This window comes from Hyposmocoma kahamanoa, unplaced genomic scaffold (genome assembly GCF_003589595.1).
Source record: "Hyposmocoma kahamanoa isolate Upper Pololo Valley unplaced genomic scaffold, ASM358959v1 63, whole genome shotgun sequence".
Taxonomy (NCBI): Eukaryota; Metazoa; Arthropoda; class Insecta; order Lepidoptera; family Cosmopterigidae; genus Hyposmocoma; species Hyposmocoma kahamanoa.
The window spans coordinates 19,627,379-19,653,521 of record NW_020653851.1 but is presented as its reverse complement, the minus strand read 5'-3'; the positions used below and the strand labels follow the sequence as shown (position 1 = coordinate 19,653,521).

General features: G+C 34.6%; 1 protein-coding gene across 2 annotated transcripts in view; it reads right to left on the bottom strand.

Moving 5' to 3' along the window:
- LOC113230215 (syndecan-like) overlaps positions 1 to 26,143 on the bottom strand; it is a 577,230-nt gene that overhangs the window by 412,018 nt on the left and 139,069 nt on the right. The window lies entirely within an intron of this gene.

Genomic DNA, 26,143 nt, shown 5'->3' with positions numbered 1-26,143 from the left:
AAAAGTTTTCGGTCATGGGTTCAAGGCAAGATGTAAAAAATTAACCAAGTTTATGTTTATGTCCTGTCTAGGGATGCACAGTACAATTCGAGTTTTATGAAGATTGATTCAATTAGCGATTCAAATAGCAATTTATTAGATCACGATCTAGCTATTTTTAATCGATTCACTTCAATGCGGTTTTTGAACGAATCGACTCAAAATTAAGACGAATCTAATCGTCTAGACCGTATTCATAATTTAAACAAAAGTCTCATATTATTAATGATTTTGTCAAGTACAGAAACGGAGAATAAGGAGGAGTACAACAAGAACACATCAAGCTTGACACTTTGGATTTGATTTCTTAGTGCAAGCGGCATAGAGTTAAATTTAAACCTTTAGTGTCAAGCTTGACGTGCTCTTGACCCGGACATTAAATTATATGACATTATTTCTGAAAAGTTTAGTTAAAGAAAAATAATAATATAAATAATTGGCATCTGTGAAAAGCAAAAAAATATTTATACATATTACCATGGCAATTAAATCGTGTAATAAAGGTGTTTTATTTATTACAAATTTTGAAACTATTTTTATGAGATCGATTCAAGAGCATACAATTCGATCCGTGGATCGATTTAGACGCATGATGATCCATTACGTTCCAAAAAATGCTGTTCAAGACTTGAAATCGTGCATCGCTAATCTTGACTTTTTTTCCTTAATGAATGGTTTGTGAGACTAATTTATTAATCTTGACTTACAGTTGGATTTTGAATTAGAGGCAATAGACTGACAGCAATCTAATATTACGATTGAAAATAGTGTTGTCATTTTTTTATTGGCGTGTTAAACGACATGCCTGTCAATAGCAGTTACAGTGCCACTCAGAGCTTTAGACGGTAAAGATCTGAGGGGCACTGTCATTGCCCTCATGAGCCATTTCACCAACAACAACAACAACATTAATTTCACCAACTCCTTTACCCTTCTAAACCGGAAAACAATAATGCTCACATTACTGCTTGGTGGAAGAAATACACATCGTTTTTACTATGTAGTGATGTGTGTTTGGTATTCAATAAACTAAGTACACTAAAACAAGTAAGCAGCATCCACATCTGTTCAAAAAGCCACAGAAATAAACCAATGCGCAGATATAAACTAAATATACGAAAATGACAACTGATTTGTACAAATAGCTACATAATTATAAAAAAGAATACAGCGTGAATTAATATTTAAAACAATCATTTTGCATTATTGTTAAAGACATTGACGTACTTTTTGTAATTCAATTAATTATTGTCGATTGGTGATTTTATCATTAGACATTTGATATATATACGAAACATTTGTTATAACTTGTTTGAAGTAAACAAACATTATATTAAAACGAATGAGTGAAAAAGAAACGTACGTACGTACTTCTACCATTTTTCTGTTATCAAATTCTTCCATTTTTAAAGGAAATTAAAACCTATAATTTAAAAAAGATATAATTTACTTTGAGGACCTACTTGGCTGAGTCATGAAATATTTTTTCTCACTCTATTTTTATCTCTTTAAAACTAAACGCCATTTTATTATTACCTTCTATTAAAATCGGGCTATAAATGATAATATAAATGTGTAGTCTCTTGAAGTTGAGATTTTTCGCAAATAATTTCATCGTTATTTACACATAAAATATCTCTAAGGAGAGGATGTGGGCTATAGTCCGCCAGTTTTTCTTTTCACGTTTTCCAAACGCGGTTGACCGTCTTGGCGATGCAGGTTTCTTTACGAAGGTTTACAAATAATTTACCTGAAACAAAAAAGAAATACGAGTTAGTATATATTTATCACACGTATATTCATTAGGCATTAAGTTGAAAACGTTCAACTTTAACTATTAAGATTGAAAATTAAAAGCTCTGGGGAATATACAACAAAATTTATGTTTTATTTTTTTATTTATTCATTTTTTGAGTATTAAACGTTATAAATGCCGTTAAAAAAAACTTTTATTAATGTTGAGATGGCGCACAATTTTACGCTTTAATATTGATACGAAAAGTATTTAAAGGCGTTAGTCCTAAAATCTAGTGAAAATGTATTAACATAACATTAGACAAGAAAAAACCAACTAATGGGTGGGTGTTTGTACGTGTGCTATGTGTTTGTGTAAACTTTATTGAATTTAAATTAACAAACAAAAGTTTCGTTTCATATGGAATAGATTCATCAAGATCATATTCAACCTACGTCAACCCATTCCTGGGTATAGGCCTCTTCTTTATTGCGCCAATTTTCACGGTCCTGTGGCATTCATATCAAGTCTGACGACATCGTGAGACCGTCGGGTCGGTGATCTGACTACTGACCTTTTCGCTCCTCTTGGCGACCTTTCCATTATACATAGGTCCATCTTCTTGTCTAGCTAAATGTCCCGCCCATCTCGACCTTAACCCCGTGATGCAATCACCCACGACATCGACCTTCGTCTTTGAATGAACTAGACAATTTTGAATGGTTCTTTCTTTCAAAGTACACTAAAATATTTTGATCAGATCTAATATGAATGACACAAATATTTAACTGACTATTCCAATTCTACCGATGCTCCTGCCGCGTACCATCACGTTTCTAATATTTCACAAGAACTTTCAGTATTTTCTGAATTATTTTCTTGGAGCTCACAGTTCACGAATCCTGATTAGTTACTTCGCACCACTGATATAGGGTACTATTTATCAGTTAGTTCAACTGTAATCTTGAAATTATTCGGATATAGGACTATTTTATTGACTATTGAAACGTACAAACTATAAACAAAAACAAACAGTCAGTTTGTTAATGTATAATTTGCACGCTTGCCACGCCCCGGACACTCCACACAACGTTAGAAACTTATTTACCTAGTACTACTACTACTACTGCACACGAGCACATGTGTGCGTGATGTTTGGTAGGGTTACCCGTCACTTTCTTATACTACTTTAATATCTGGGTTAACGTGAACAGTGACTTTATAAGAGCAAACGACTGTATTGTATATTACTATGTAAATAATATGATCATTACATATACTATTTTTTTTTATATATATTATAATTATTTGCTTATTAAATACTAAAACAGTTATTACACCAGTTACGTTAAATAAAGTCAAATAAGTAGTTTTTTTAACAAAAGGAGCTCCTCTTTTTATCCCATTAGATGTAGATAAAAAGAAGTACATGGCACAATTCACGTCCATCATTAGTAACGTACTGTAACTGGGACGTAGCTCGGATTGCGTAGCGAGAGGTACTTTTATGAATATAAAGTGGAATAATCTTCAAAATATGGTTTATTGTATTCCTTCACATAGTTTCGGCGTTGGGTTACAATTCAATAATGTCAAGATGCTCCATTCTCTTCTTACTTCCTTTTTTATAACACATTCTAATTACAAAACTATTCATTCAGCCAGTGATTCTACTCATAGAGTAGAGCCTAGACTACAGTACGTTCGTAATAAATACATTTTAACCGACTTCGAAAAAAGGAGGAGGTTCTCAATTCGACTGTACTTTTTATTTGTTTATATAATTTAGATAATTTGTGAACCGAATGTGATGATCCTTTTTTTGTAGGAAAGAAAGTACCTCAGTAGTGGTTCTATTTAAATTTGAAGAAAATATTGCACCTTTAAGGGTGGCAAACTAGGGTATGAATCCAATTTTCTTAGAGGTCGATTTTTTAGTACTCTGTACTGAGATTATACACTTTTTAAACATCAAAGTCATTCTAAGCAAATGCCTCGCTGACAGCCTGGTTGCCGTTCCGTCAATGTGACCGTCATTCACTATGAGGGGTGCGGTGGGGTATCGAAAGCTAGAAAGGGGCGGAGAGTGACCTTTCTTGTTACTTTTTTATTCTCTACCCTTGGTGTAATAAGGACACGTCTGTAAAAACATAACTTGTCAGGAGAGAGATTTTAACGATTCTACGAACGAAATTAGTCTATAACTTTTTATGCTTAACTAAGAGAATATTGAACGTTCACATATACATACACAGTTTGTTTCATGTGGTTTGTATTGTTTTTATGATCGTTAAGTGATAGACCACTTTGATGTATAATCACGTGTGGTTTTATTATACCAAGGGTTATTATATAATTTGAGAATGTGGTCCAATCCTACATTTACATTAAAACAATTAACTATTAACGACATAAGGTTTCGTTTGATACAAAGAAATTTTAGTGGTGTAACTCTAAATGGGTCACCGCACTATACAGAACAGTATAATAACAAAACAGAAATTTGCGCTGACTGAACCGAAGAGCGAGCTAACAAATATAAATGTTCCTGTTAATCACTGTAATTGTTCTCTGGTAATTCCCTAAAGGTACAGACTGATAAATGAAGTAATGGAAATATTTCAAACGGCAGTCTTTGTAAATTCAACGAAGTGGTTCAATGGTTTAAACTGTGGGCGCTGGATGAGGAGGTCCTGAGTTCGATTCCCAGTAGGACCAAACTGGATTTTTTTAAATAAATCCAAGTGACGGGACATAACAGTTGCAGTGCCAGTCAAAGCTGTAATCTAAGTGGCACTGCCACTACGCCCGCCACTCTGTGACTTAAGTTGACAAGGTCCATTTTCGTGTAATTTCACCAACACACTTGCAAATGAACTTTCCTAAATTTATTCTTGTCTGGGTGTTCTGGGAACTGCCCGGTAGTGATAGCACGACAGGGCGCGACATGTGCGATAGGGACTTTTCTTTTATACTATCAAGTGACTGGACGAACCACGCTCCTGATGGTAAGCTACACACCTGTCGATAACAGTTGCAGTGCCACTCGGAACTTTAAATCTTTAAGATCTGTCACCCTGAGACATAAGTTGTGAAATCCCATGTGCCCGTAATTTCACCAGCACCCTTACCCTTAAAACCGAAACACAGTGTAATGTCTCGAAGCAACGTGATTCTTTTAGTAGGTCACTGGATTGCATATTGAAGGAAATGTTGAGTAGGCGTAAGATTATTTATATTGTAATTGAATTATTAATTCACTTTTATTTGCACCATGAACGAATAAACACACTATACGTCTATACTGTTCACTATACGTCACTAACCAGACTTCCCAACCACCTCACTGCACAACCAACCTAACATGAGAACAGTAATGCTGCATATTACTGCATGGCGGCAGGAATAGATAAGTTGGCAGTACTTCCCTGGACGAACTCTTTCGCAAGGAGTTCTACAGCTTCGACATAAAGCACTATTTTCGCAAAAAAGAATAACAATATGTCGCGCTTCCATGTCGCTCTCATGTCTGTTACTTATAGTACATAGAATTTCCTTAGTTTACGATCAAGCAATTGTTGTTTGCTTTAAAACAAAATAAAAAGAAATGCCATACATTTATTCAGCTTTATATATTTTTTTACTTTTGCACTCTTTCTGCCCGAGTACAGATACAGACTAACCACCGAAACTCTCATTAAATAGTCATTAAAAATGCTTGAACTTTTATGTCTTTCACACGCTATTGGAAAGCTGCCAATTGGATCCGTTGGAGTCATGAAATTAATATAATGTGTCTCGTTGCCACCTTCTCGTGGCATGTACATTATATTATCCTTTTACTGTGTAGATCTCCTTCCGATTTCCCCAGAAGATGGTTAATGTAGTTTACCGTTACAGACACTACCAATTTTAAAACATAAATGTTTAATGTAGCTCTTTGAAAAGTAATCGCGAGACGCAAGCTTTTTCGAAGTAGCTTGTGTTTGTATATCTGTTTTGTGCATGTTTGCTATTGTGCAATTTAAATTATTTATTACTCAAATTGAATGTTTTTTTAAATTTTAATTAAATATTAAATATGATTTTTTTCAATTTTCGTCCATTATAGCAAAGCTCAAGTTAAACTGGTCGATTTGCATTGAAACAATTGACGACCCGTCAATTGTCTTGAATTCGGGTTGACCAATCGGAGCGCAGTTGTCACCGTAATGATTTGGCAGAATTGTTTTCAAACAAATTAAATGACATTTCGTCTCTATTTCTGGTTATATACTCGAAGATTGTGGTGTTCCAATTTTATGACGGGCCATGGCAGAATAACAGCGAGGGCTATGTAATTAGCATACTCGTCAGATGCTGGGTCGTGGACCCTTTTGACTTGCTTTTTTTTTATTATTTTAACTTGAATTTATTCTTTCTTCTTTTTTTGTTTTGCATGTTAAATAAAGCCGATTTTATTATATTTTGTTTTATTTTATTTACATCTCAGAGAAACTATATATTAGTAAAACTGGAAGATAAAAAGCTTAACCCGTTCATGGGTAGTATTAGAATATGATACTCGTAGTATGGGATACCCCGTCTCGCTATATAGGTTTCAAAAAATCGACTATGGGCTTTACAGAGCGATTACCGTGCAGTTGTCTTTGCTTTTTCATAGAGATGCATCAACAATGTGCTGACTAAATTCCATTTACATATATTAAACATTTTATACTGAATCAATATAAGATCGACGACCAAGTCCAAACCGCTGGGTGTCAGCATGGGGGTGCCACAGGGCTCCTCTATATTTAATGTCTTGTTCACTCTGCTACTGAATGATCTTCCAGCTGCAGTTCCAGATGCCCATGTTTTAATGTATGCCGATGATGTTGCAGCGGTTGCGTGCGATTCATCCATCGATGAGTTAGCAAAAGCAAAAATTGATCATATAGCATCAAAGATATCGAGCTGGTTTAGGATTAACGATTTGATGCTAAACTTGATCAAGACCTGCTACTTACATATAAACCTCTCAGGTCGTAATATATAACTTATCACATTGGTTAAGTAATAGTATTGTAAGATAATTAATTATAATTTTAAATGTGACTACAATAGTAATTTATAAGAAAATATAATATGAATATAATTTATAATTTTGTATGGCTTGTAAATGTTAATTTTACCAATAAAGAATGTCTATGTCTATGTCTAAGTTCGAAGCAGAAGAATTTAACTGCTTCTGCGGACGAACGGTTATCGTGCTGGACTGCCAGGCAGTAGTCCCGGGGGTTCTATTCCCGGGCCGGGAGAAACATAGCCAGCAGTTATTTTTCTCGTGAGTTTGGGTGTAATTTGTTGAGTGTCTGTGTGTCCATTCACCCGGGATATATGGTTTCCCTACTGCGGGGCTTTGAGCGTTGCGTTTTTATTTTTATTTTTAAGGCAAGTAAAGTACGGATATTTTGTGCGGTATTTAAGTGATGTTAATGAAAGTGTTAATTATTTATTTTAATATTTTGTATTCTTTTGATTGTTCAAAAATATGTTGCGGTGTTAATTTCAAGTTTCATAATTATACCTAGTATTTTTTTTATATTTAGATAGATGGATAATATACGTTATTGCTCACACGCACAAAAAAAACAAAAACAGTACATAGATAACTTAGAATTCATGTGGGCAAATGCGACCTTATCGTTGAAAGCAATCTCTCCTTTGAGGCAGGGGAAAACTGTACAGAGAGGTAGACGGAGTGTGCCAGTGGTAAAACTTTAAATGCATTATTAAAAACTCACTTTATCATATTACGTAAGAATAAATTACCACATTATTATATACCTACATATATATTTATTTACAAGCATAAATATACTACCCAGTAATGCCTAGTGTGTCCATGTGCACACAAAATTAATAGGAAAATTTTATATAGTTTTGTTATCGTAACTCTTTAGAATTACTGATGATAGGTTCGGCTGACTATCAATTTGTTAGCAGCACAATTTTATGCAAATGTTTTTAAAGTTATTTAGAATTTTATTAAAATATTGCCGAAAAAATGGACGGAAGTCGAGAGTAAGTAATATATTTGATAAATTTTTACCTAAAGCATACGAACACTAAATAACAGACAAAGTTGCACGCAAGATCGGGCCATAAGATGCTTACGCAATGCAGTTTTAAATGTAAGAAGCGATTTAGAATATTTATATATAATTTTCTTTTAATTAAATTTTTATATATATTGTATAGTTTTGTATAACAAATTTTAGAAATTTGCATTATACATAAAATCTTACTAGTCGTATAGCTTCTTTTCTAGAGAGGCCTGGACGGAGTATCAACGCCTTTGTCAAAGAGCTGTTTGCTCGCCTAACTGACGTGCCGATGTACAATCGTTGGCTTGAAATTGCCACTTCAGTTGGCGAGTCACTGGAGGAAAAGCGGAAAAAACTGTTTTGCTAGATTAAATGGTTTAAGTATTTATTATTAAATAACGGCCTTACAAAAACACACTTAAGGATATTTTCTAAAGAATGTGCTAATTTGTTACACGATAGGAAGTACTTCAGACGATTGTATACAATCCTGAAAAAACTTTGCACATTATTTTTGTATGTACTCGTATAGATATTTCTCTGTAAGTGTAATAGAGAACCTGCAAAGTTTTGGTTTTCAACTGAAAATTGAAAATTGCTGAGTGTTTTCACGAGACACCGCGCTGCCCGCTTCCCCGTCACTCGCCATCGGGCGCTTGTTGACGTCGGGATCTGTGTCAAATTTTTTCCACCTGTTCTTAGTTTATATTAATTTAATTTTCAGAATAAATAATAATTTTAATTTTCAGAATAAATTTAATTTCAGTCCGCGTTCATCCCGTCAAATAGTATTTAAATAACCTAACCTCAGTACAGAGTACTAAAAACACCGACCTCAAAAGGACGTGGAAGTGCATATAATTACCAAGTTTTATTGAAATCGGTCACCGGAAAGTGCACAAACCCGGATTCATTCCCTAGTTCGCCACTGTACGGGACTTGACACACGAGATAATAAAAATCAGTAGTATATTGAGAGAGAAAAACGCCTTGAATTGGAGAATATCAAAATCAACCATTAAAATAATTGCTCTTTATAATAAAATTTAGGCGCTATTTATAAAAATGAATCTTCATGCGTGTATAGCCACTCTTAGAAGGGGATGAATTTCTTCAAAATTAAATGGGACCACTATGGAGGTACTCTCTTTCCAACAAAAAAAAAATCATCAATCAATCTCCAATTTAAGGCGTTTTTCTCTCAATATACTTTGAGTAGTGAGAACCGATTTTTATTATCTCCTGTGACAAGTCCCGTATTGCGCACTTTCCGGTAACCGATTTCAATAAAGTTGGTAATTATATATAATTCCACGTACTTTTGAGGTCGGTTTTTTTAGTACTCTGTACTGAGATTACACTTTTACTTTTTATCACAGACGTCGTTTGTGCTTTTATAAATATCTCTGGCTCTACACTCTCGTTCTCCGATCGACATCCGTCCGAGACAGTTACTGTCAAACAAGTAATACTCGACCTAATTATACGACGCATGATGCGAATGAAGCTTCATACTTGATATTGTTATTTTCATTTGGTCGAGTGTTACTTACGTAACAGTGTCGGATTGAGAACGGCAGTTGACCCCCATGTTCGCAATAAATTTCAAATCATTGTAATTATCAAGCGATCGACAACCACCTTGCCGTTTGATTCTACAAATTAATCCCCAAATCATAACAAGAAATGCGACCTGTCGATAACAGAATATATTTTATCTTCACTCCAAAATTCACCCTATTTTAACTTAGAGGGGGAAGCTTAAAAGGTTCTCGTAACTTAAGAGCAGGATTACAAGCCTCTTATCTCGGCGAACCTTCCAGAATTCTAATTGAATATTGAATGAAGTTATCACTTTATCTTATGGTTACACTAATATAGTAATAATCTTTTTTTGTTTCACTGTTTTATTTATAACATTATGTATTAGTGAACGAGCAGTAGCTTAAAAAATGACGTTTTCAAGTGTAATAGTTTTACCTATGGAATAAATGTTTATTTGACTTTGACACTGACTTTTAGTTCTTTGAGCTGCAGCAGTATAGCAGCGACGCATTGAAAACTAACGTGCTAGCGCTACTGTTGGTATCATAAAAAGTACATTCCAGCCATATTGACGGGCTTCTTCTTTATTGCGCCAATTTTCAAGGTCCATCCGCGATCATCAAGCGATATCGCCAAACCATGGGGCCAATTTTCGCTTCTCATAACCATCATTCTGAGATTGCTTTGGTGAAAAAAACTGTTTAAATAATCTCCTTGAAATCTTCTAAATATTTCATTACGTAGAAAAAGAAATCGCGTGTTTTGTCAGAGTACTAACTAACTACAACCGTAGGCATTTACTTCATAAATAATTTAACGTCTATTCGTTTCATTACATTGTATACAATAAAATTTATGAATAAACCGGCTAAATACGAAGGAACATAAACGTAAGACTATAAGGGACTCGCAAGCATCTCTTTACAGTGGTCATAATATGGACAAGAAAAATGCGTGGTGTTTAGGGGACAGTTTAGCGTGTGCGCTCCAAATGTTGTTTGATCTTATTTTAAATATTCTTTAATGACAGTCAACGGAAATTTGTAGACAGGAGCTAAAAACTAGTAATTAAGCTCCAGATTCGTCAGCCTTTTGTTAAAATTTATGATTACCAAGTTGTATGTGTTCAAAACTTAGAATTTTTGAACCCCAACTTTATGAATATTTTTCAAGAAAATTAAATATAATTAGTAATGTATTGTATCAATAATAAATTCATTATGTTCTTATCCACATATCTACTATATCTCATGAATTGAAAAATATGAAATATAAAAATTTTACGCGAAAATGTTTCCGAACGTGTGTTATCTCGCTCGTGCATGCACACGTGTACTGTTCCCGGCCGATTGAGACAGCAATATTATCAAATGACAAATGGGACCGTGCGGCCTGGTAAAACAGACGTCTTAACAAATATATTCTCTCGAAAAATATTTGCCGTCGAAAAGTCAGTTTTTTTTTGTACAAAAGACGGTAACGAGTAAATAAGGAGTAACAAACATTTTTAATATTATAATATTAAGTTTATTGGATATCGCGATCTTTTACTGCCATGATATTCAATTATTTTTGTGCAATAATTCCGCTAGTTTATATAATTATTACTCACAAAGATCGAAGAGAAAAATTCCTTCACATCTGCTGAGGTTTCAAGTCAGCAGGTACCTTTACATTACAAGCAGTAGCTTGTAATGTAAAGGTACCTGGCTGAGTGAAGAAAAAGATTTTTCACAGATGGCGCTACGGCAAAAAAATTGTTAAAAACCAAACACGAAGATTTGCAATAAGCACATAGTAGTGAAAATCATAATGTCTGCTGGTTCGTTCCGTAGCCCATTTGGGAGAGCGTCAACCACGGTATGGCAAGGTGGCTGGTTCGTCACCAGCCGGATCGAAGGAATTTTGTGTTCGATCTTTGTATTAATAATAATAATAATAAACTATTTATTTCAGGCCATAAGCCCATAAGATAATGGAGTTAGTTACAAAAGAAAACCTTAGAACTATATTAGTATGATTACACTGAATTTTGAGATACTGATAGAAAATTTGGAAAATGCACAATTATTACTTATTTGACCAATTGTAATGTTTACCCAAAACTTTAAAATTGTACAGTCAAAATGATGGGCAAACATCCTCAGGATGCCATTGCCACTGTCACGCACTCGATTTAGCAGAGACGACGCTTTTTTACGCCTAATGGCATAAAAGTTATCTGTTCGCGCTTCAGCAAACATGCACTGCAGTGCCGTGGCAGTCCCAACAGCATCCTGAAGATGTTATTGTATTGTACTCGTATTGAGTTGTATGTACGCTGTATATATCTAACCCATAGACTACTCGAGTACATTGACTGACAAAAAGCTTTAAAAAGCGTAACTTGCACCTCTTCTGTACAACGAGTGAATCTACTATGTTTCCTCTCACAGCCAGCGCTCTGCGCTCTCTTTCAATATCTAGATCACCTTTCATGCTGTCAGTAATAACGTGACCAAGATATTTATTTATATTATTAACAATTAGCGTGATCGCGCACTGCATGCGATTCGTATTCGTTCGGAATCCGAGAGTATACAAATCTAAAGAAACACGGACCCAATTCGAATGTCGCTTGTGCACTAAGTCCTATTCGAATGCGATAAAATATAAATATCGCTACCTAGAGATAAAATGATCACTCTGACATTTTAGACCGTCATTTTTCGGATTCGGAATTGATACGAATCGAAAGTAGTATGCAAACGCTCGTATAATAATTTTTAAAACAGAATAATTTCATTTTCACTTTCAACACATTTTAAAGTCAATCCAACGCATTACTGAAATTTAGAAAAGTAACAGCAAAATTATAATGGCTGTACAAAAACGAAAAACTTTCCATCATCATCGCTTTGTCGGTGACCAAAATAAAGCTGCAAACCAATTAACAGAAAGACGCTTCTGCATGTCACTTAGATACCATCGTAACTTTCTACGATACTCGAGACATAACCGTGTATTCATGACCATAACAACCATACAACAAAGTACCTTTGTTATGAAAATAAAATGAAGGATAACCATAAAATGTTTATAGTGAAATATGGTGAGGATATATATGAATAAGAGAGGCACAGGTGCGAGAGAGAGCTCGATGCATGATTAATGTTCTGAACGCGTTGACACGTCCTCTTCACGTAGGCAGAGACTGGTATTACCTAGGTACAGCGCATTCTATGAATTTTATACCACTTGCTTGCTCAAAAAAGGACTGTAATCCTAATGTATTAAGATTATTATTTAAACCGCATTACGCTACGTATTAAATAAATCGTACGCTAATCACCTCCCTATCATAACTAAAGTAATCTAAATTTTTTAACGAAAATAAGTTATTAACTCTAGATCTACAATCCTCTGCAAGCATTTTTTTATATATTCAGTTTAATTGTTAAGCGTATACAAAGTTAAATTTATACAACTCTGAACCAGTGCCTGCAGCTCCAATATCCAGTGCCTAGAAAGACTTCAAAACATGGTCCTTCGAACTATTCGTAATGCGTTCTGGTTGTATATTTTGAGAGTAGACGTTCAGGTACATCATTAACACAGGTTTAAAATTTACTACAGAGTGTACGAATCTTTAAATGACAAATTTCTAACTTTATTGTCAGATTTTTGATATTTATATATCTTTTTTGGCGTTATTACTATATGGCGTTTAGTTATTATTACGGGTACAAAGGGTACAATAAAATTGTTATAATTGTAATCTCAGTACAGAGTACTAAAAAAACCGACAAAAGTACGTGGAATTACGTCTATTTGCTAAGTTTTATTGAAATATCCCCTAGTTCGCCACTATACAGGACTTGACACTGGAGATAATAAAAATAGGTTCTCACTACAACACTACTCAAAGTATATTGAGAGAAAAACGCCTTGAATTGGAGAAATAAAAATCAACCATTAAAGTAATTACTCCTAAATTAAAGTTAGGCACTATATATAAAAATGAATCTCCATGAGTCAACAGCCACCCTTCGAGGTGGATGATTTCCTACAAAATGAAATGGGACCACTATGGAAATACCCCCTTTCCAACAAAAAAATAATCATGAAAATCGGTTCACAAATACCGGAGTTATCGCGTAACAAAAGAAAAAAGAAAAAAAAGAACATACAGTCGAATTGAGAACCTCCTCCTTTTTTGAAGTCGGTTAAAAATTGACCCATATAACATTATAATCACCCATATAATCATTGCGTCTAAATCGCTGACCGACTTATTAAATATACGTGTGTCCATGCTTGCATGCATGCATATTTAAAAAAAAATAACATGCTATATCTGGTTAAGTATGTTGAACTGCATGTGAGTAAATGTATAATTAATAACACTTTCAATACGTTTGTATGCCTAATACTTGGCCGGACACAATGAAATTATACTTATTTTGTACATGTCAACTTCCAAATAACCTGTGTTTTCACAAATAAATGAATTATCATTCTGATAATGACAGAAATTCACAAAGACCTGGAAGTAACTACAGTCAATGAAGAGATTGCCAACGCAACACAGAGATACCGGGATAGGCCGGGGAGGCACCCTAATGCCTGTGCATCGAGCTTCGAGTCACAAGCTGTGATAGATGCCTGTGCATCTATCACAGCTTGTGACACGAAGCTATAACAAACGACTCAGAAGGAAAGGCAGACAGACCTGTAGAGGGGGAAATTCCAGGAGGAGATGTGGACACACTCCACACACCATTGAATCTAGAACACATTTGCTTATAGTGGAATGCACTGATTGCAAATAAAACTCACAAAAAAAATTATTAAGCAAATCAGCGTAGGAAATGAAACTATTTTTCCGGATTCAACCGTGACCATGAGACATGTAAAAGGCCCGAAACGTTGGTTTGTTTGAAAAATAACAAATATATGCCATTTGAAAACAGAATGACGGTTTCATTTCCTATGTGTAACAATCGCGAAAACCTAAGAAATCGGCGTAATCGACGTTAACAAATAAAAAATAAATTTGGTGCTAATATCTCGAAAGTTACCAATTTTATGACTTGTCTATTGGAACTTATGTAGGTTGATTGATGTATTTGAATATTGAATTGATATACCCAAAGACTAGTGAATAATTACAAAAATAATCACCCACTACCGAAATTTTGCTTTAATAAACAGTGTTTGTGGTCATGCTAACCTGCGTAATATAAGTGTTATATTTGTGCTCATCGCCTGTGTACACTTAATTTCGAGCTTAGTATAATCTGTGGAGATTGAAGAACAATAGCAATATAATTAGGTTTTTATCTGAAAGTACATTAATCGATCTTTGTTTCACGTAAGAAACAAAGGGCGATTAATGTAGTTTCAGATAAACTCTAAAAAAATACTTTTATTTATAATTTTTTATTTTATAATTTTATTTAATATAGAACTTGAATTAAAATCATGTTAAATACCTAGCCTTTATATATGGAAACCTACTTCTGGAAAAGTCTCGAAGGTCTCGTTTTGGCGGGAGTTTCGAGTCTCGATTTTTTCCCAAGCGCTCTTGCTAAAGCTGCCGATGTGAGTTCCGCTTCAAGTCTTGTTTCTATTGAATTGAAATGTAAATAGTTCCATGCAAACTTGTAAATTTCCCTCTTACCAGCCAATACTGAAATATGTTTATTTATTTCTTTCTTTTCTTATTTATTTCTACTAACAATTACGAATGGAATTTATTAATTTTAAATGTTTCCCCTTTTAGCGCATTCGAGACTATTTCAAAGGCTCCCATATTTATAGGCGAGGTTATAAAAAGTTTTTACTTTTGTATAGTGAGCACGTAAGAAATAAAGGTTTTTAGATAGAGAAGACCTCCTAAGTCAATCTCTACATATTATACTTAGCTCCACTCTACTACTGCAATGTCCATGTAACCATAATAAAGAGACTGTTCGTTGAGTAGATTTTTAAGTTTTTTTTTCTATCAAGTCTGTGCAAAGTCGTGCGCCTAGAGGTATGCTACACGCCTGTCCATAACAGCTCTGTTGCAAAGGCCACTCAGAGCTTTAAATCGCAAAGATCTGAGGGGCACTACCACGTCGCCTGTCACCCTGAGACATAAGTTGACAAGTTCCGTGCACCTGTAATTTCACCTACACCCTTACCCGTCAAGACTGGAACACAGTAATACTTGTATTACTGTATTCCGGTAACTGGCGGGAGAAATATGCAAGGTATCATTATTTCCCTGGACGGAGTTTTTCATAAAAAGCTCTACTTCTCTTAAGAGTCTATACTCCCTCAGCACTCAAACGTAGTGTGAAGAAGCATTTGGCCAGACCGGCAAAATGATAGTGACGGAGTGAAGATATTTGTGTTTTCCATCCGTTACTCTCATCTCTGGACTGTATTCGCACTTTCCATCAGGCGCGGTGCAGTCATTTTGCCGAGTCACAATAAGAAAAAAAAAAAAAAAGCACGAATTAAAAAAAAACCATACTAATACCGTTCATTTTGCTTGGATCGAGCGGCGGGACACTGGCTTTATTTCAGAATTTATTTTTTACTAACAAAAAAGGCATTTGAAAAATGTATATACACGTTCTACTTAGTTCAGTTGATATTTAAAAAAATCACTGGTATATGTAAAGTACCTATTGATACATCGGTTTTCTTGTAAAATTTTGAGGTAAGTTTGCGTCTTTTTTTGTATCGTGTAAAATTTTTAGGAATCATGTTTTTTTAATGGTATAGTCTTAGAATAATAACGCATAGAAACCTAGCCCGCACACGCTAAGTGAGGCAAGTTAGAGGGTTCCAAACGCGTCCCAGGAGCGCGCGGGCTGTTAGTGCTCAAGGTCATATTGCACCGCGAACAGCTCCAAAATTTTTTGCTAAAAATGACGAAATGTGCGGTAAATGGGTGTAAAAATACAACAGACAAACATAAAATAGACACTAACATCGCATTCCACAAGTAAGTAATGCGTTTCAACTCATATTTTTATGTAAATATTCACAAAAACAGAAAAATAATTTCGCGGCAACAAGATACGAAAGTGTTGCAAAGTAACGAATTTTTTTTCTCCCCATTTTGCTATTCTGTATCAAAATAATTATATTACGTAAATTTTAGTGGTGCCTGTAATTTAGATTTATTTGCGCATCTTGAACTAATATTTACTTTAATAAACATTAAATGTTTTCGTTAACTCCTGTAAGTGATTGGGACACTTAATTATTTTATAATACTTTTAACGGCTCTGCGTTCATGCTTTATTGAATAATTATTTATTTTAATTTTATTTGAATTGGAGCACATATTGCAACAAATTTACAGTACTTATATATTTGTTTCTACTATAGTGTTGGCACCACCAGTACAACTTTGATAGCTTATTATATGTTTTTCTTTTCGTAACTCAAGCGAAATATTTTATATTAAAATATTTTATTTTCTTAAAAAGGGAGCATTCTTAAGCGATTTTTTAATCTATTTTAACAGTTATTTTCTTTAATGTTTGCTTATGGCATTTTCGGTTTTAGGTTTCGAATATGGCACTTATTTCTAAATCCAAGATGCAGGCGCGATTTTTCGAATAATGGCAAGTTGGGTATCGTTTTCGAGATGTTTGGGAATGTTCAATACAAATATGGCACTCATTTCTAAATCCAAGATGGCAAACACGACAGTTCAAACAAAAGCAATATTCGTAATGAGCACCCCCAAATACATCGAAAACGATACCCAACTTGCCATTATTTGAAAAATCGTGCCCGCCATCTTGGATGTACAAATAGTGCCATATTCACATTGAGCATCCCCAAATACCTCGAAAATGATACCCACATAGCATTTTTTTGAAAAAATCGTACCCGCCATCTTGGATGTAGAAATGAGTGCCATATTCGTCCTGAGCATCCCCAAGTACCTCGAAAATGATACCCATATTGCATTTATTTCAAAACTCGTGTCCGCCATCTTGAATTTAGAAATGAGTGCCATATTCGTAATGAGCATCCCCAAATACCTCGAAAAGCATACCCATATAGCATATTTTGAAAAATCGTGTCCGCCATCTTGGATTTACAAATAAGTGCTATATTCGTTTTTCATCGACAAAACCGAGCACATCTGTAGGCACCTGATCGACAATGTCGGGCAAATCTGTAGGCACCTTTAACTTAATGATGAGTTAAGCAAGATACAATTTCCCCACTTTTGAGGGAAATGTTATTCCATGGCATCATTATTTGTATACTTGTGTGCGTGCCGACGAGCGTAGTTACAAGTTGCTTACGCCTACATGAATTTGGTTTTTGCCTCACTTGTGACAGTTCGTTTGATATGAAACTATCATTCTATGCGTTATTATTCTAAGGGTATAGTAATCAGAGTTCATTCTCATATATATTTCATCAAAAGTGATTGGTTCAACATTTTCACTGTTATGCGCAATCTATCAAAGCTATTTGAGGTTGTTTAGACTTTTAAAGTGACTTAAGTCTCGCAGGTTTCGGCTTTCCCGAGACTAAAAATATCAGTATCGAGTATCGAAAACTCGAGAATTGTAGAGGGAATAACTACTAGAAATTTCCGTGTAATTCGCAGTTTTTTTGTTGTGCGAATCGTAGAATATTGTACAGAATTTTGTTTTATATATGTTTTTATTTATTAAAATCTTATTGTACACAAAATAACACATGGCGGACTTAATGCCGTTAGGCATTCTATACCAGTCAACCGGAGAGCTGACTTGAGAATAAATACCAGGGGTGCATTACATGACAAATAAAAAGAGATATGATCTAAGTTTATAAATAATTATGACAAATAATTTACACACAATGTAAATATAAATTTATATACGAATGTATACCATATCAACACTTCTTCTCATGTCTACGTTTTGTTTATGGTGAAATGAGATCCAAACGTTTTAACGTAAATAAGTCAAATTGACCATGCGCAAAATGGACCGGAAATTCGAGAGTTCCTGAATGAATGCCCTGATGAGCACATATATAACTATAAGACGTTTTACCACTGGTTCAATTGCTATGTATCCAGTTCTCTAATTCTTATGACTATCAACAGCATACCTACTGCTGTCTCGTCTCTGCCGGTTCGACAACAGCTGTAAACCGCAGTTCAAAAAACTAAGCATACTGCCTTTGCCATGCATGTACATTAGGGATATCTGTGTATTTGTCAAAACTTATCCTCAATATTTCAAAACACGTGGTGAAATTAATCAAAGGCAGACTAGAGCAAAAATTATTAATCTTTTGTACTAACCTCGTTGTAATAAAGTAATTTATAAGAAAAATTGCTTCAACATGTGTATAATTGTTTACAACAATCTGCCAAATGAAATTAAATTGTTGTAAGGACATACTTTTAAATTACTATTGACAAAATGGCTTTTGACACATTGCTTCTATAGTAATAAAGAATACTTAGAATATCCAAATAAAAATTTACATTAATTTGAAGTGCAATTAACAGTAGAAACCAAACATGAAATTAATATTTGCACATCTGCTTGCAGGTTGAATACAATGTACCTACTTTTATTTAAGACCTTCATCATTACTGTATTCTGGCAAATAAACGTGTTCTACTCTATTCTATTATATTCTATTCTCAAAGCCGTGAATGTTTTCGTTTACAACCTTGTTTACTTCTCCGTTTAGGTAGGCGTCTTACACGGAATAATAATAAAAGATATGACTCCACTTTATTGCGTGAAAACTACATACTAAGACGTCATTACGCAATTCACGTTGATGTTATAATATTATCAAAGATATACTTGAGGGTTTTGATTGTTAGAATACATAACAGCATCTACATTAGTGGCACAACGGTTTACACTATGTGCGTTCAAGATGAGGAGATTTCTTGTTCCATTCCCTGTAGCATCAATTTGGAAAATTAAATAACATAATATCTCTATCTATATCTATAAATCCAAATTGGTTCTAATCTGGGTATTCTAAGTAGTGCCCAGAAGTGAATTTCGTTACTCTGGGACTCATAGTACATGGTATACCTCAGGGCAACCACAAACATAAGCAAATGCCTCTTTTTTTAATGCTTGCAAGCTCGAATTGTTTTATCTATTCAAACTTTTATATTCTTATATATTTCGATAGAAATATCGATACTTGAATACCTGTAAAATTATTCGTATTATTCGTATGACAAATATTTAGTAACACAGGATTCCCTGAAGATTTAAAGTACAGTTTGATTTTAATTTAGTACTCGTGTTTGTATTGTTCTGGAGTTACAGGCGGAAATTTGCAATTGGCTGTATTTCACGAACGAATAAATAAATAAATCCCGAAGCTTCACTCGCATCACGAGGTTCAGGTATAGATGTGAGTAACATTTGGCTAGACGAGAAAAGGGACAATGGACCAAAGCAGATGTAGAATGGTAGCCAAGAGGAGCTTAAAGCCAGACCACGCATCGATGTTTTATTTATAGTACCCCTCCATCTCAACCTTTGGTAATACGGGAAGGTCACCATTGACTGTACATGCAAGTTTGCAAAGGGACCTTATCAGACAGGTCCTGAACATAGACGTGCCTGTTGATGACTTCATTCGATTCGCAAAAGGCTAGTGCCTTAGATGAGCGCCCCCGGTTGCACGTACACCATCCTCAATAGTGTCCAGATAGGTCACGGATGGATAGCGAAAATTGGCGCATTAAAGAAGAGGCCTATACCCAGTAGTGGCCTGAATATGATGACGATGAATGCTTCGTTGCATTAGAAACAGCCTGAAAAAGCCAAAACCATAAATTTTATATTTAACCAGAACAAACGTTACTCCAAAACGCGATGGAACGAAAAACTGTCTCTTCTCATCCTGCGAAGACGCAAATTGAATGAGATTGGACTATCTATCGATTTAGGACCACTATTCAATAACTACATAGACAAGTCTCTAATCTAGCGAGGAAATGGGAAAGATGCCATTTGCGCAGAAAGCCAACCGTTCTCCCGCGGGTTCGCTCGGTATCAGATCACGTCGTGCACTCTTTACCGGGCTATGGGGTGACCGTGGTTTCTAAGAATGATATTCCCAGTCGAAATGTAATTATAATATTTTTTTATTGCATATCATAATGTTTTTACTACCATGTTATTCATCTATTTTTTTGTTACTAGGTTGTTACTATTACATAAAGAAAAATTCCTTCAAAAACTCGAACTAGCGTCTGTCGCCTCAACGTGGCTATCACTCAGTCAACTGAGCTATGAATCGAGCAAGCAGATCTTACGAATTTCTTCATGTGCTTGTTACGGATATATTTGGTTTTTTACCGACTTTTTGCTCTAGCACCACCTGTGAGAACCTTTACAGCTACCAGAAAACTGACGGAGATGTTGCTATACTAATTGCAAATCCATATTTTTTTATTGAATATCATAATGATTTTATTACCATGATATTCATTTATTTGTTATGAAAATACACGGTTAGCTTTAATTCGTATGATTAAAATTAATTAATCATAATTTTCATTCGTATGATTTCTCCATGAGTCCAGGAGAAGAACATGTCTCCCGGCGTACCTATATAGGGCGCAAAAAAACGGTGCCACTTGGCAGAATATCAGCAAGGGCTACATAATTAGCATAGTCCTCAGATGCTCAGTCCTGGACCATTTTGACATGCATTTTGTTGATTATTTTTTTGAACTATATTTTTTCTTTCTTTACTGTTATTGTTGTCTTTTTTATGAATTTAAGAAAAATTTACTTATATATTTTATAATTGTTTCTAATTTATTTATTTTGCATGCACATATCAAATAAAACCGATTCTATTTTTATTTTTATTTTTTTATTTTATTCTGAATAACAACCAATCAAAATTTAGAAAAATACACATTATGAATATGACTTATATTGTATACGATAATATTTTAACCAATGCGACACACTTAGCTGCAGTAGTTCGAATCAAAGCAATGGTAATCAAATTGACACAATTGCTAAATGGAATGGCAGTGGAATTCCATGTTGGCGAATTGGAACAATGAAGATCGTATCAATATAGTCAACATCCTGATTAAGCTACGTTAAATAGTAGCCTTTCGTATGTTCGTATGGTAGCTGTTTTGTTATATTAGTAGTAACAGTACAGCTCCTTGTTAAGGAGTTTGTCCAGGGACCTACTGCCACTTTATTTATTTTTGCTACCAAGCAGTCATGTGAGCTGATGATATTACATGCACATGGCTTGGCATGGCATGACTTGTCTACTTATGTCTCAGGGTGACGGACGCAGTGTCAGTACACCTCAGATCTTTGTGATTTAAAGCACTGAATGGTACTACAACTGTAATGGACAGTAAGTTTGTGCTGGTGAAATTACAGACACATGGAACTTGTCGACCCTGAAAGATAGGTGACGAGCGCAGTAGCTGTCATTCTCAGCGCGACACTTGTTCGTCCTGTCGCGAAGTATTCTACAAATGTCTATTTTATGTCTTTGTTTTGAGTTTGTTTACGGGTTTGCTTCTCAATTTAGAGATCAACAGTTCGAATCGTAGTGCTGGCATGCGCCTATGGCTTACATATCTAAATTACGTACATTTACCAATTTTTAGCATTACTTCTAGCTTACGGCACTTATCTTGTGGGCACTTCCACTGCGCTCGTCACCTTGAAATATAAATTGACAAGTCACATGTGCCTCTAATTTCACCAGCACCCTTGAATCGGAACGCAGTAATGCTCGCATTACTGCTTGGCGACAGTAATAGGTAAGGTGGCAATACTTCCCTGGACGAACTCTTTCACAAGGAGCTCTACTGCCGTTATAACCTAATATTGAAACCTGCACGTAGAGGAAAGTCCACACCTTTTAAAAACGTGTAAATTCCCAAACCTGACCTAAGCCTTCTCTTCAGAGAAGAACCGTGCCCAGCAGTGTGACGTATGAAACCTAGAAATCTTAATATCTTATACAGCAGATATATAACCAAAAGAACTACAATTGCATAAACTATAGAGATCATAGATATAGGAAAAGAAATACACGAGCAAAATATTCCTTGATATATTTCGCGTTCTACTGCCTCGCAATACCAGGTTGGAAATATTTCTAACGAAAGTTTCAGGATTTCTCAGTAACAGCGCAGTGCTCAGAAACTCAAACACGTCGCAGAACTCGAATCTTGCTCTTAGCTCGAAAATCCAATTAAGAGTTCTAGATTCTGTAACTAAAACTAACACGGCTATTCCTGCAGTAGGAATTAAAGAGTTGCGAAGGTTTTTGGTTTGTTTTGTTGGTACTATTCTGGTACTGTTGGTTCAGTACATTATACTGCCCTCCTAGTCATAACTAACGCAATTGTATTTTACTTGTATTTGCAGTGAGCCATAGTAGCAGTAGAGTTCGTTGTGAATGAGTTCGTCCAGGGAAGTACTGCCACCTTACCTATTTCTGCCGCCAAGCAGTAATGTCAGCATTACCGTTTTTGATTGGTAAGGGAGCTGGTGAAATTACGGGCACATGGGACTTGTCAACTTATGTCTCAGGGTGACGGGCGCAGTGGCAGTGCCCCTCAGATCTTTGCAATTTAAAACTCTGAGTGGCACTGCAACTGTTATGGACAGGCGTGTAGCTTACCATCAGGCGCACGACTTGTTCGTCCCGTCACATGATGTTATAAAAAAAACAACAACAGCTAACTTTGTTTAAAAATGTGTCACGTAGGTAATAATACATATGTTCCCAAACAGTAATTGATTGTAGATTCAACAAGAGCATGATAAAGAGTTTTAATAAAAGTAAAAGATGTGTAACCAAAAAAAAATTATTTTTTATAATGAAAGAATATTAATATCGACAAAACAGACTCCTGTAAGCCGTATTTCGTAAGACATAAAATTGAAACAATTACTTCAATATATATTTTGAAGTGTTGCAAATTCGTTCTCAGACATTTCAAACTATATTCCCCCAAAACAAACATAAAAAGAAATAATCGCGGTTTAAACCAATGACCTGTACAAAACTGTACTCCACTCAATGGCAATTTATAATTACGGCAAGTTCTTTCCTTGACTTTAATTATATAAGTTGTAGTTATTATTTTCATTTTTATTATTTGACGTAAGCATGAAACGTATATTAATTAACTATTTGTATGTTCTCTCATATATCGCGTCGCCACGGCGGGATGTTACATGTCTAAGGGACAATATATATGTATTCTAGATCTAAGAAAACCATGTAGAAATGCAATAAATATTATGAATATGAGTCGAGGATTCCAATAAGCAAGCAAGCATTTGTATGTAAAAATAGTATTCTTTATATAATTTACATTATACGTATAATATTTTTAAAGTATATTATAAATATTGGTTAACTGTGGAATATGCTTTCTTTAATTAGTAGCACTGTAAGATTTTTATTAAAATCTGCAGCTTTAACAGTGTCTCTTAATTATTATTGATCTGGTAGTTTATCGTAATTTGTAAATGAATGTTTAAAAATTTGGAAGGGTCTTTTAAAAGCAAATTTTAAAGTTATTTTGAAGTCGCTATTTATAAAAAAAATCACTTTAAGATCAAAATAGGATATTTTACCAAGTATCACGCATATCAAAATACAATCAGCCTGTTTATTATCACAAATAAATTCAAATTTAATGATTAAAAGGTAACAAACTAGACCACGTAGGATTTATTATATTAACAACAATTATTTAAGAATTTTAATATTTTTGTGCTTTACATTTGATGAACTGGTCCTTAGGGACACTGCAGATATAAGCTGCTAAGTCTAAACGCCTTCTTGCTGAATCTCTAAATATACTTTCAGTGACAAGTTTTCACTTGACAGATTATCTCAATAAACAAGAGATGTTTGCCACCCTACTCACGTCTCCGTATGTAAACTATTTTGTGTTTAGACTCAGGCAGGGCATGCACGCCTGGAATAACTTTTCCTATTTTTCTTTGTTCCGCAAAATAGTACATCAACCTTGTTTATTCAGTCAACTTGTCCGTCGCGCGTCTGTCAACGAGAAAAGTTTTATTTTGTTAGAAAACTATGTTTCAGCTTCAATCATTCGCTGCCTGAGAATTTCGCGACTGTCAACTTGTTTCATAGGTGAAAGATTTATTATATTCTCTTGTTTGCAGATTAGGATTGATGTTGAAACAGTTAATAGATTAAGGCGTTACTTTGCGGAAGTCCATGTTAATAAAAATGAAAGTAAATTAATTGACTACTCCGCGAACCCAATGAAGGTTTAATCGTGCAAAATAGCTGCGCTTGTGTGATGTTTTTTGAATATTTTTTTTATGATTTCAAATTACCTGCATGAAAAAATATCAACACAAACGCAGTTATTTTGCACGATTTAATCTTCACTGGGTTTGCGGTATAGCAAATTAATTTACTTCCATTTTTGTTGAAACAGTGTTAATATCAAATTCTACCTCTAAGGGTAGCAAACTAGGGATAAACGAAGTCAGTTTTTTAATACTTTGTACTGAGATTGAGAGATGTTATATCTCAAATATATTAGGCGCCCCTTTGCAAAATACGATGTCTCCGGATTACCGATTTATCTTCGACGTATCAAAAAATATTACATGCACCTTCAACAAATTTGAACATAAACATTTTCTTGACAGAGGAAGCGTTGACAGCAGATCTCATTTACCGAAACTCGTGGGGTTGACTTAAGAAAAATTCTGTTTTATGCTTACGCCTTTTCACATACTGAAAGCTATCGCTGTTTATTGTATTGATTAGGTATTAGATTTTTACAGTGCTTCTATTTTCTCAATGTCCCTTGGCAAACTTCGTGTTTCGGCTGTCGTCGGGTTATATTCAGTATGCGTTTGGTATAGACCCTATAGCCCGGACGCTTTCAGTCGACTTGGAAGTATATAGAGTTGCTATTACATTTTTTATTTATTGTACAATGGGAGGAAAGTCGCTAAAGTGACAGCCACGACAAATAATTTACAGCGTGTACTTGTGTTTTTTTTTTGTAATATCGAGTGATAGGACGAACAAGTCGTGCGCCTGATGGTAAGCTACACGCCTGTCCATAACAGTTGCAGTGCCACAATAAGTTTTTTTACAAGAAGCCGATACGTTCAAAAAAGATAACAATGGTTATTTTCAAAAACGTGTTTCTGTAGCTTGTGGTATTTCAATCGGAACAGTAAAAAATATTTTTAAAGAATAACCGGAAAATATTCATTTTTAGTTATATAATAAAAGCACACTTTATTTACATTATATTTTCGTTAGCGTGCTTATTGACATGGAGTAAATGTTATTAAAAATAGGGAAATAGTTTTACACCTCTATATAGTTTACACGGAAATCAAAACAAAATAACAATAAAGTATGTTGTTCAAAATTCAAATTAATATAGATTTTAAATCTAATAATTAATGGGCATGGCAATTAATATTCGTGTGCATTCGGAAATCCAATGATTGCCGACGTACAGTATAGGTACTTTTAAATTAATTTCATTAGGCAAATTTGCAATTCGTATTGACACAACAATGTTATATAAGACCTTCTAGACGTACGTATACAATAAATGATTTTATTTAACATTGAGAAATTGGTAGGTCAATGCACTGTATTTGGTAACTTTATTACAAAAACTTGTTTCTACCGCTTTTCAAGCAGAGGACGTGGGATCAAGTCCGTCCGTCAAGTCAAT